We start from the raw sequence: 12,592 nt of genomic DNA, 5'->3' as shown, positions 1-12,592 counted from the left end.
TCATCATTTTGATAATTATATTAGCTAACATGTATATGCTTATGTGCGCTCATCTTATTTGATAATTATATGTGCTAACATTTATATGCTTATGTGTGCTCATCTTATTTGATAATTATATGTGCTAACATTTATATGCTTATGTGCACTCATCTTATTTGATAATAATATGTGCTAACATTTATATGCTTATGTGCACTCATCTTATTTGATAATTATACATGATAACATTTTTATGCTTATATGTACTTATTTAAGTTGATACTTTGTTTTATCAAGATTTTTATGCCCCACCTGCGGTAGTAGAGGGGCATTATGTTTTTCGGTCTGTGTGTCCGTTCGTTTGTTCGTTTCTGTTTGTCAGTTTGTCCCACTTCCGGTTAAAGTTTTTGGTCAAGGTAGTTTTTGATGAAGTTGAAGTCCAATCAACTTGAAACTTAGTACACATGTTCCTTATGATATGATCTTTCTAATTTTAATGCCAAATTAGAGTTTTAGCACTGAACATAGAAAATGATAGTGTGAGTGGGGCATCCGTGTACTATGGACACATTCTTGTTTGTATATATGTTATTGTTGGTTGTAAGAGCTTTCCTAAGCTCATCTTTATTGTTGATTGTAAGTATGTGCTGATTCTAAATAAAATTTACTGGTACTCTTACTTTCTATATAAATAAAAAAAATTACTTGGGGAAGTGACATCATATATCAAAAGTGGCGTTTAATGTAAATATTGATAGTATTAGATTTATAAATTTATTGTACATATATATGTGTGTTACTGAAAAAACAGCTAGTAGGTACATATTTTACATCAATGAAGTAATCATAAATCTGCTACATTTGGACTCCTTGTTATATATTATTGTTTGTTAAAGATTACTTTAGCGGAAAGATGACAGTATTTTGTTCTAATTTACATATAAAAACAGTTATTTACTATATTTTATGTTGAAGATATTTTAATAAAGCTATTTGAATTAGTCTCTTTAATATGTTGTTTTAAAGGTTTCCTACCCAAAAAATGACATTCACAGAATTTGAACTTACAGTTTTACTGCAGATTATTAGAAGGACTAGTACGATATTAGTCCGTTTATATTATTTTTATCGTTTTATATGCAAAAAAATGGCATTTTTTAAGAACTAATATTGATTCACTCATAGGGTCTTTGCATTGGTTATTGGCATGATACAGGTTATGTTCTTGTACAATTTATGATGGTTTGATACTAAACCTCTATTGGGAGGGATTGTGATTGATTTTCATATGATGAAGACATAATCTTTTAATCAGTTTAATTGCAGTCTGGAGCTTATGTTTTAATATTAGTATTGTGTATGTGTATTGTGTATGTTTATTGGGTAAATGTATGTATTTGTCGGTTATAAAAGCTCTAAGAGCTTATGTTATTGTTATGTGACATGCCGACTTTAAATGAAGCTTTTGATTTGATTTGATTTGCATGTCAGTAACTGCAAGTAGTCCTTTGTTAATTTATGTATCATTGTCATTTTACGTATTTTAACATCAGACTCAGACTTTTTTAAACTGAGTTTGACTCTGCATATTTCTGTGTGTTTGTTTATTCCACACTGGCTAGAGGTATAGGGGGATGGTTGAGACCTCACAAAACATGTTTAACCTTGCTGCATTTTTGCGCCTGCCCCAAGTCAGGAACCTCTAGGCTTTGTAAGTCTTGTATGTTTTTTTTTTAATTTTGGTTTATTTGTAAATGTGTTGTCCATTTTGCTGAACTAGTATACATTATTGTTTAGAAGCCAGCTGAAGCCATCCTCTGGGTGAAGGATTTTCTGGCAGCATTAAAGACCCTTGGTGGCTTTGGGTTGTTTTCTGCTCTTTGGTCGGGTTGTTGTCCCTTTGATATAATCAACGTTTCCATTTTCTATTTTATACACAGAATGATACATAGTGTTGACCCATTATTCAAAGTATTTTTTAATCATGAATAAGTTGGTTGTGCAGTAGATCTCTTCTTACTTGATATCAAGTGATATATTGGAGTAATGTTTTTCCTTGCCTGCAACACAGGTCACAGAATGCAAGACAGAGATACTAATTTGTATAAAGAGAGGCGAAAGATACCGAAAGAACATTCAAACTGAAAAGTCGAGAAAAAAAAAATGAAGACGCCATGGCAAAACCGAAAAACGATGAAAAGACAAAAAACAATACACAACATAGAAAACTAAAGCTTTATATTTCAGAAGGTAGCAGACTAAGATGCTTCATACCTTGTATATAGGTGCCCTGTGTTACGAAATTTCTATCTGTCAAATGTCCATTGTCTTTGGCTCATTATGAGTAATAGGATAATATTATATTTGGTAAATGGATCCTTACAAGGTTTACATGTCTGTCAGACAAGGCTCAACCTCATCTCATGGATCAGTTATCAAAGGTAAAGTTACTTGATTAGGTCTGTTTCTCAGATGCTATATATAACAGTTACTGTAGGTCAACTATATTTGGTTATGGAATGCTTATTAAGTGCACATGTCTTTTCAGCAGGTATCATCTGACCTTGACCTCATTTCATGGTTCATTGGTCAGTGTTTAGTTTCCGTATTTTGATCGTTTTCTCAAACCTATCAGCAATAAGTCAACTATATTGTATTATATGTCTTATAAATGTTTTAAAGGTTTCATACCCAAAAAATGACATTCACACAGAATTGAACATTCAGTGTTTAATGCCGATTATTAGAAGGACTATAGTTCGGTATTGGTCCGTTTATATTACTTTTATTGTTTTATATACAGCAAAAAAAGGTATTTTTTAAGAATTAATATTGATTCACTCATAGGGTCTTTGCATTGGTTATTGGCATGATACAGGTTATGTTCTTGTACAATTTATGATGGCATGATACTAAACCTCTATTGGGAGGGATTGTGGTTGATTTTCATATGATGAAGGCATAATTGTTTAATCAGTTAAATTGAGGTCTGGAGCTTATGTTTTAATATTAGTATTGTGTATGTGTATTGTAAAATTGAGAATGGAAATGGGGAATGTGTCAAAGAGACAACAACCCGACCATAGAACAGACAACAGCAGAAGGTCACCAACAGGTCTTCAATGCAGCGAGAAATTCCCGCACCCGGAGGCGTCCTTTAGCTGGCCCCTAAACAAATATATATATACTAGTTCAGTGATAATGAACGCCATACTAAACTCCAAATTGTACACAAGAAACTAAAATTAAAAATAATACAAGACTGACAAAGGCTAGAGGCTCCTGACTTGGGACAGGCGCAAAAATGCGGCGGGGTTAAACATGTTTATGAGATCTCAACCCTCCCCCTATACCTCTAGCCAATGTAGAAAAGTAAACGCATAACAATACGCACATTAAAATTCAGTTCAAGAGAAGTCCGAGTCTGATGTCAGAAGATGTAACCAAAGAAAATAAACAAAATGACAATAATACATAAATAACAACAGACTACTAGCAGTAACTGACATGCCAGCTGCAGACTTCAATTAAACTGATTGAAAGATTATGTCTTCATCATATGAATATCAGGCACAATCCTTCCCGTTATGGGTTTAGTATCATACCATCATAACATATATGAGAAGAACATAACCCGTGTCATGCCAACAGCTGGTTTTTAAAGGCAGTGCTTTAATGCCTTTCTTGTTGCCGGGTTAATTCTTCCTTCCGCGATATCCAACTTATCTACGTGGGGGGTCATTAGGCTCCAAGTAGATCCGGAAATGTTGAATTCTCTCCTCTTCTTATTGTGATATAAAATGTTTTTTGTTTCATTTCATTTACATTGGGAAATAGAGAAACGATCATTGTGTTTTGTTAGTTTTAAAAACTTTTGATATATTTGTATTTTGCATTATAAGCAGTCAACCGATTGACAAACTAGAATTATTTGAATTCCGTGTGGAAAGAGCTCGGGTTAATTTCGAGTGTTATCTGCAATCTAGATGTTTATAAATCATTTCAGTCGTTGATATAATAATTAAGAGTCGACTGAACATTAATTATATTATACAATTTAAAGCGCATTTCTGTTTATGCACGTGAACCCGTCTAACGTTATTGTTATTTCGAAGTTATATAAAGTAGCAAATTATCGTTCCTGAATAGGTGGCGCCGTGGTAGCCGATCCTGTTCCTCAACTTCCGGTTTCTGCACTGTGCAACTATTTCAGTTACATTTTGAATTAACGATGCCAAGTACTTGTTGTTGTGTATCTGGATGTCATTTAAGAGAAGGACATGCATTTCCAAATGACTTAAAAAGAAGGAAAAGTTGGATCAACGCCATGGCCCAAACGCAGATTGGACGAGAACACGATTTCATCGTGGAGTCCATCTCAATCAGCTGTTGTTTGCAAGGCACATTTTACTGAAAAAGACTACGTGCAGGAAACTATTCATGGTAAAACTCTATTTTCTTTTTGAAATATATAGTTATATATGTAATCGCCATGCGAATAAACCAAAGCCTGTTTACAACCGCAATTATCGTTTTAGAATAAAAGGGGGTGGTTAATTCAAGACGTCATAATTTTTTGGATTACGATTCAATGTGATCTGTTTGAGATTTTTTGGTGATTGCTACAGTTATAATGATTTCTTACAAGAGGTATATCATACTGAGAATTATTTTAGCACTAATTATGCTAATGTAGTAATGACAGGAATGCATAAGCTATGCCTCATAGACTTTCTTGAAAAATATCAATGACAATGTTAACAGGAACAAAACAATGACATGCTCTCATCAATATTATAGTTATTTAGGTACAAACAATGTACGTTTGTTGCATAAGTCTCTCATTGTTTGTCCTTTGGATTTACATAACATACATTGAATCAGGCAAACATAGTTTTATCCAGATTGTAATGAATAAATCTAGTTAATATTTCGCCAGGTAATACAAAGTATACATTGCTAATGGAAGTTCATTTAATTATCAAAAAACTAATGTTTTATAACCTTTTTCAGGGCGCAAACCCACCATACAGAGACCTAAGTCTACTGCCATTCCCAGCCTATTTTCCTGGACCAAGCAAGAGACTGAATCGTCCGCAAAAAGAAAAATCAGGGCAGTTTCCTGTGAAAACAAAAGAACTAAACTTGATGAATATTGTAGTAGAAATCTAGAGGAAAGTTTTGATTGTAAAGTTGGTTTTCCTGAAGAAGTCATTCATACTGCAGAAAGGATTTATGACTGTCCACCACCAACTGCTGATATGAGCTAATGTTGAGCTTCAAAGATGGAATTACGCAAACACCATCAATGTCTATGTTTTCAGCAGAGAATTTTGAAATGAAGACACGTGACACAGCCATGCATTTTTATACCAGTTTAGAGTTGTATACTAAATTTTTATTTGTTTTGACCACACTTGGTCCAACAGCACATTGTTCGAGATACATATATTTTCAAATTGATAGGGTGTCAGTTGAAAATCAGTTTTTTTATGACTTTGATGAAATTGAGGCATTATACAACCAACTTTGAACTTTCTAGATTCTAGATTGAATCTAGTGTTAAGAATATTGTGTATATACATGGATTGTTTTTATGCCTAAACAGTGGTGTGAGGCTAACACTTGGCCATCTAGTGGTTAAGTCAGGCATTTTTCGCCATCCAACTTCAAATAAAAGTTTCCTAAGACTTGGATTATTATTGACAGCACAGAATATCCCGTGATAAAACTAAAGCTCCTAGAGCTCAGGCAACCTTTTCATCATATAAAAACAGAAACACTGAAAATACTTGTATGTTCGACGCCTGGTGGTTTAGTCAACTATGTCTCTACTGCATATGTTGGTTCTACCAGTGACTATGAAATAGTTGAAAGATGTAGAATACAAAATGTAGTTCAGTTATGTGATCCAGGTGACAGTGTGATGGCAGACAAAGGTTTAAATGTGCAAGATTTGTTTGCTAACTTTTTTCAAAAAAAGAAACAGAATTAGTTCCAAAACTCTTATACGGGATAGAAAAGTCTCCAATTAACATGTGCACATAGAGCGAATTATTGGACTTGGCAAAACATACAAAATTCTAACAAATCCTATGAATGGAACTGAAACAAAACTTTCATCTGAAATAACATTTAATTGTTTTATGTTGTGTAATTTTAAAACTTGTATTGTGCCAAAGGATGCAGAAATAAAAGTGACGCAATGAATTTTGTTCTGATATATATATATTGATAATTACATGCACATGTAAATTGTAATGCATATAAAAATAAGGAGATGTGGTATGATATTCAGTGAGTTTATCGAACTAAAGTGCATAAGAAATGGGTTTAAGCAGTTACAGGTGTTACTGTCACCGTACAATCTCCAACAATGAGAAAAACTTGTACCGTGTAGAAAATTTCAGAGATCTTACCTCTAAGTTTTGTTGTCTCACCTTGACTTTGGTGAATTGTTTATATCTGTTGATGTAAATATAAAAAAGAAGATGTGGTATGATTGCCAATGAGATAACTCTCACAAGAGACCAAATGACACAGAAATTAACAGCTATAGGTCACAGTATGGCCTTCAACAATGAGCAAAGCCCATACCGCATAGTCAGCTATAAAAGGCCCGAAATGACAATGTAAAACAATTCAAACAAGAAAACTAACGGCCTAATTTATGTACAAAAAATGAACGAATATAACAAATATGCAACACATAAACAAACGACAACCACTGAATTACAGGCTCCTGACTTGGGACAGGCACATACATGTACATACAGAATGTGTCGGGGTTAAACATGTTAACGGGATCCCAACCTTCCCCCTAACCTGGGACAGTGGTGTAACAGTACAATATAAGAACGAACTATAAAAATCACTTGAAAGAGGCTTAACTCATCAGATGGATAAATACAAATACAAGTGGATGTGGTCGGGTAGGTTGTACATCCAAACAAGAAAAAGAAAGTACAGATCTGAGAGTACTTGCAGTTACTGACAGCTAGTTCAAAGCCACTAACAACTGATATAAAAATCTTGCATCTAAGACTAAATTATCAATCCGTAAGCTCCCTTTAGAATATTATAAATTTTAGATTTTACATTTCTGAGTTATGGTGTTTTATTGGGATTTTCCAGTTTTTGTCGAGCCTGCGACTTTTGTCGCAGAAAGCTCGACATAGGGATAGTGATGGGGCGGCGGCGGCGTTAGCTTACTTTTTAAAAGCTTTATATTTTAGAAGGTGGAAGACCTGGATGCTTCATACTTTGTATATGGATGCCTCATGTTACGAAGTTTCCGTCAGCCACATGTCCAATGTCCTTGACCTCATTTTCACAGTTCAGTGACTACTTGAAAAAAAAGTTAACATTTTTTGTAATGTTAAATTCTCTCTTATTATAAGTAGTAGGATAACTATGTTTGGTATGTGCGACCTTGCAAGGTCCTCATGCCCGTCAGACAGTTTTCACTTGACCTCGACCTCATTTCATGGATCAGTGAACAAGGTTAAGTTTTGGTGGTCAAGTCCATATCTCAGATACTATAAGCAATAGGTCAAGTATATTCGGTGTATGGAAGGACTGTAAAGTGTACATGTCCAACTGGCAGGTGTCATCTGACCTTGACCTCATTTTCATGGTTCAGTAGTTATAGTTAAGTTTTTGTGTTTTGGTCTGTTTTTCTTATACTGTATGCAATAGGTCTACTATATTTGGTGTATGGCATGATTGTAAGATGTTCATGTCTAGCTGGCAGGTGTCATTTGACCGTGACCTCATTTTCATGGTTCAGTGGTCAATGTTAAGATTTTGAGTTTTGGTCTTTTTTTCTAATACTATATGCAATAGGTCAACTATATTTGGTGTATGGAAATATTTTATGATCTTTATGTCAGTCGCGCAGGTTTTATTTGACCTTGACCTCATTTTCACAGTTCATTGCTCTGTTAAGTTTTTATACGCCCGTTTACGGGACGTATTATGGTATACCGTTGTCCGTCTGTCAGTCCGTCGTCAACATGTCGGACATTAACTCAAAAATGCTTTTACCAATTTGCATAAAACTTTGGTGAATTGTTTATATCTATTGACGTGAGCTCCCTTTCATTTTTTATAAAATTTTACGTTTCCGAGTTATGGGGTTTTATTCATTAAAAAAAGGGGGATTTTCCAGTTTTCGGACAATAAGTCAAGAATGCTTTCACCAACTTGCAAGAAATTGTGGTGAATTGTTTATATCTATTGACATGAGCTCTCTTTCGATTTTTATAAATTTTAGATTTTACTTTTCCGAGTTACAGGGTTTTATTCATAAAAAAAGGGGGGATTTTCCAGTTTTCGGACAAAAACTCTAAAATGCTTACAGCAATTCTTATGAAACTTTGGTGAATTGTTTGTATGTATTGATGTAAGCTCCCTTTAGAATTTTATAAATTTTACATTTTACATTTCTGAGTTATGGGGTTTTATTCATTAAAAAAAGGGGTGATTTTCCAGTTTTCGAACAATAACTCAAATATGCTGTCACCAATTCTCATGAAACTTTGGTGAATTGTTTATATCTATTGTTGTAAGCTCCCTTTTTATTTTCATAAATTTCTAATATGACATTGAGCATTAATTGAACTTTATTTGTTTATAGTCTGACAACAGGTTTACTAAGTATTGCGCAACAGCAAGAAATCTTTAATTGCATATTCAATTCATATAACCAATTTCAAGATCTTTGACTACATTTATTCAGAAACCTATAATATGTCAAATATTTAATTACAATCCAAATTCAGACCTGAATCAAGCTTGAATATTGTGTCCATTTTTGCCCCAACTGTTCAGGGTTGGACCTCTGCGGGCGTATCTAGTTGTGTTTTGGTCTGTTTTTCTTAAACTATAAGCAATAGGTCAACTATATTTGTTGTATGGAAGAATTGTTAGCTGTACATGCCTGCCTGGCATGGTTCATCTGACCTTGACCTCATTTTCATGGTTCATTGGTCAATGTTTAGTTTTCTTGGTTAATGTTAAGTTTATGTGACAGTTGTAATAAAGCTTTATATTAAGGACTATCAACATAATATCAGTGATTAGTAAAGAAGGCGAGACATTTCAGCGTGTGCACTGTTGTTGGACAACAACTCAAAAATGCTTTAAGCAGTTCGCATGAAACTTGGGTGAATTATTTATAGCTATTGATGTAATCTCCCTATAGATTTTCATAAATTTCAAATATGACATTGAGAAGAAATTGAACTTTATTCTTTATAGTCTGGCAACAGATTTATTAAGTATTGCGCAACAGCACAGTTTATTGCACAACAGCAAGAAATCTTTAATTGAATATAAATTCAATTCATATAACCGATTTCAAGTTCTTTGACTACATTTATTCAGAAACTATAATATGTAAAATATTTAATTACAATCCAAATACAGACCTGTATCAAGCTTGAATATTGTGTCCATTTTTGCCCCAACTGTTCAGGGTTGGACCTCTGCGGTGTATCCAGCTGCGCTCAGCGAATCAGTTTATTTCTTAATTAAGAACTCCTTTTTTCATTCATAAATTACTTTAAACTTGGAAATATAATTTTGCTTGGAGTTATAGTTTCTAAAAAAGTATTGTCATTGAAAGAGTTGACATGTTGCAATGTACATTTATTCTACATAGTTCTATGGTACCAAATCAAAAGTTTATATAAAAGAAAGAAGTCAAAGGTTTCCCATCACAGTTTAGTTACATACATTTTTTTTTGTACCTGAGGTCGTTGAATATAGATCATTATATAAATAAGGAGATGTGTTATGATTGCCAATGAAACAACTATCATCCATACTTACCAGTAACAAACCACATTTGCAGAGTTGAATAAAATACAGTTGATAACATTTACTTATTTCTAAAAAGAAAATGCCTAACTATTTTAAACAGTATTTGAATATCAATTATATGGTCATTTTTATAAACTTCCTGTTACAAAACTTTGAAATTTTCCGAAAAACTAAGGATTTTCTTATCCAAGGAATAGATTACCTTAGCCGTATTTGGCACAATTTTTTGGAAGTTTGGGTCCTCAATGCTCTTCAACTTTGTACTTGTTTGGCTTTATAACTATTTTGATCTGAGCGTCACTGATGAGTCTTATGTAGACGAAACGCGAGTCTGGCGTATTTAATTATAATCCTGGTACCTTTGATAACTAATTTGACTATAAACATAGATAAAAAAGGTACTAACTGGATATAATGCACAAGTTCATAAACAAGTGAGAACAAACGCCTTCATATAGTGCTCAGAATATGACATTCATAAAACTTGTTCAATATCATTAGAGAACTCTAAATCTTAAATACTGAAAGCCACCTCTGATAAGTACACTGTACTATGCAAGATAATGATATAACTGGACTTAAAATACACACAACCTGTAATTAACTGCCTTTACAGCGCTTTCGCGCTTTGATTAAATAAATGTGTTTAGTGCCGATGCAAAGACCCTATAAGTGAATCAATATTAACGCCAAAATATGCAATCTTTAATGACCTGACAACAGTATCGTAACTATATCCCTTCTTAATAAGTCTATTTAAAGGTTTTGTTAGCTTCAGAGGTGAATACTGACATTTTTGTGCTTTATAAAGAATATTTCCATAAAAAATTGGATGTGAAATACCTGAACGTATAAGAAGTCTGCATGTTGAGCTATATTTACGAATGATGTCCTTATACCGATGTGTATGTTTATTGGGTAAATGTATATATTTGTCGGTTATAAAAGCTGTAAGAGCTTATGTTATTGTTATGTGACAAGCCGACTTTAAATGAAGCTTTTGATTTGATTTGATTTGATTTGAATTGCATGTCAGTAACTGCAAGTAGTCCTTTGTTAATTTATGTATCATTGTCATTTTACGTATTTTAACATCAGACTCAGACTTTTTTAAACTGAGTTTGACTCTGCATATTTCTGTGTGTTTGTTTATTCCACACTGGCTAGAGGTATAGGGGGATGGTTGAGACCTCACAAAACATGTTTAACCTCGCTGCATTTTTGCGCCTGCCCCAAGTCAGGAACCTCTAGGCTTTGTAAGTCTTGTATGTTTTTTTTTTAATTTTGGTTTATTTGTAAATGTGTTGTCCATTTCGCTGAACTAGTATACATTATTGTTTAGAAGCCAGCTCAAGCCATCCTCTGGGTGAAGGATTTTCTGGCAGCATTAAAGACCCTTGGTACCTTTGGGTTGTTTTCTGCTCTTTGGTCGGGTTGTTGTCCCTTTGACATATTCCACGTTTCCATTTTCTATTTTATACACAGAATGATACATAATAGTGTTTATACCCATTATTCAAAGTATTTTTTAATCAAGAATACATTGGTTGTGCAGTAGGTCTCTTCTTACTTGATATCAAGTGATATATTGTAGTAATCTTTTTCCTTGCCTGCAACACAGGTCACAGAATGCAAGACAGAGATACTAATTTGTATAAAGAGAGGCGAAAGATACCGAAAGAACATTCAAACTGAAAAGTCGAGAAAAAAAAAATGAAGACGCCATGGCAAAACCGAAAAACGATGAAAAGACAAAAAACAATACACAACATAGAAAACTAAAGCTTTATATTTCAGAAGGTAGCAGACTAAGATGCTTCATACCTTGTATATAGGTGCCCTGTGTTACGAAATTTCTATCTGTCAAATGTCCATTGTCTTTGGCTCATTATGAGTAATAGGATAATATTATATTTGGTAAATGGATCCTTACAAGGTTTACATGTCTGTCAGACAAGGCTCAACCTCATCTCATGGATCAGTTATCAAAGGTAAAGTTACTTGATTAGGTCTGTTTCTCAGATGCTATATATAACAGTTACTGTAGGTCAACTATATTTGGTTATGGAATGCTTATTAAGTGCACATGTCTTTTCAGCAGGTATCATCTGACCTTGACCTCATTTCATGGTTCATTGGTCAGTGTTTAGTTTCCGTATTTTGATCGTTTTCTCAAACCTATCAGCAATAAGTCAACTATATTATATTATATGTCTCTATATGGTCTGCCATATACTTTAAGCTATAGGTCAACTATATACAGATATAGTGCATGTATGAAATGATTGCAAGTGGTACACAGCTGTGTGGCAGGGTTCGTCTGACTTTGCCATCATTTTCACGAAATTTCGTAAATCGGTCTGTTTCTCATATACTGTCAGCAGTACGTCTATTATGCGTGTATGGTGTACATGCTCGTATGGCAAGGTTCCTCCGACATCGACCTCTTTTTCTTGTTCATTGGTTGATGTCTAAGACTGTTTGTATTAGCAATAGGTTACTACTTTTTAGTGTATGGAATGATTGTAAGGTATTAAATGTCGGTGGGCAGGGTATCTCTAACCTTGACGTTATTTACATGAATTATTTTATGTAGTAAAACCTTTAAATAAAAACTAATCACGACTAGTTAAGTATGCGAGTCATTTCAGCGTCTGCCAACATTGTTTTATATATCCTGTCCTTTGTTGGTGCTAGGAAAAGGTTAATGCTAATCTTTTAAATGGCTTTTCAAACTGATTGCTCCTGAATGTATGAAAAGTCATAAATATTACTATATAATCTT

General features: G+C 33.7%; 1 protein-coding gene and 1 long non-coding RNA gene across 2 annotated transcripts in view; one reads left to right on the top strand and one right to left on the bottom strand.

The window, feature by feature from the left end:
* The window catches only part of LOC127701048 (A disintegrin and metalloproteinase with thrombospondin motifs 18-like), a 523,205-nt gene that overhangs the window by 232,011 nt on the left and 278,602 nt on the right, over positions 1 to 12,592 (bottom strand). The gene's annotated exons all lie outside the window — the stretch shown is intronic.
* LOC127701114 (uncharacterized) lies at positions 4,103 to 6,192 on the top strand. The gene is made up of 2 exons (XR_007981821.1): positions 4,103 to 4,425; positions 4,996 to 6,192. It is a non-coding gene; the product is annotated as an uncharacterized LOC127701114 (long non-coding RNA).

This window comes from Mytilus californianus, unplaced genomic scaffold (assembly GCF_021869535.1).
Source record: "Mytilus californianus isolate M0D057914Y unplaced genomic scaffold, xbMytCali1.0.p SCAF_5, whole genome shotgun sequence".
Classification (NCBI taxonomy): Eukaryota; Metazoa; Mollusca; class Bivalvia; order Mytilida; family Mytilidae; genus Mytilus; species Mytilus californianus.
The sequence above is the reverse complement of the archived record's forward strand: the minus strand, read 5'-3'. Positions and strand labels throughout refer to the sequence as shown.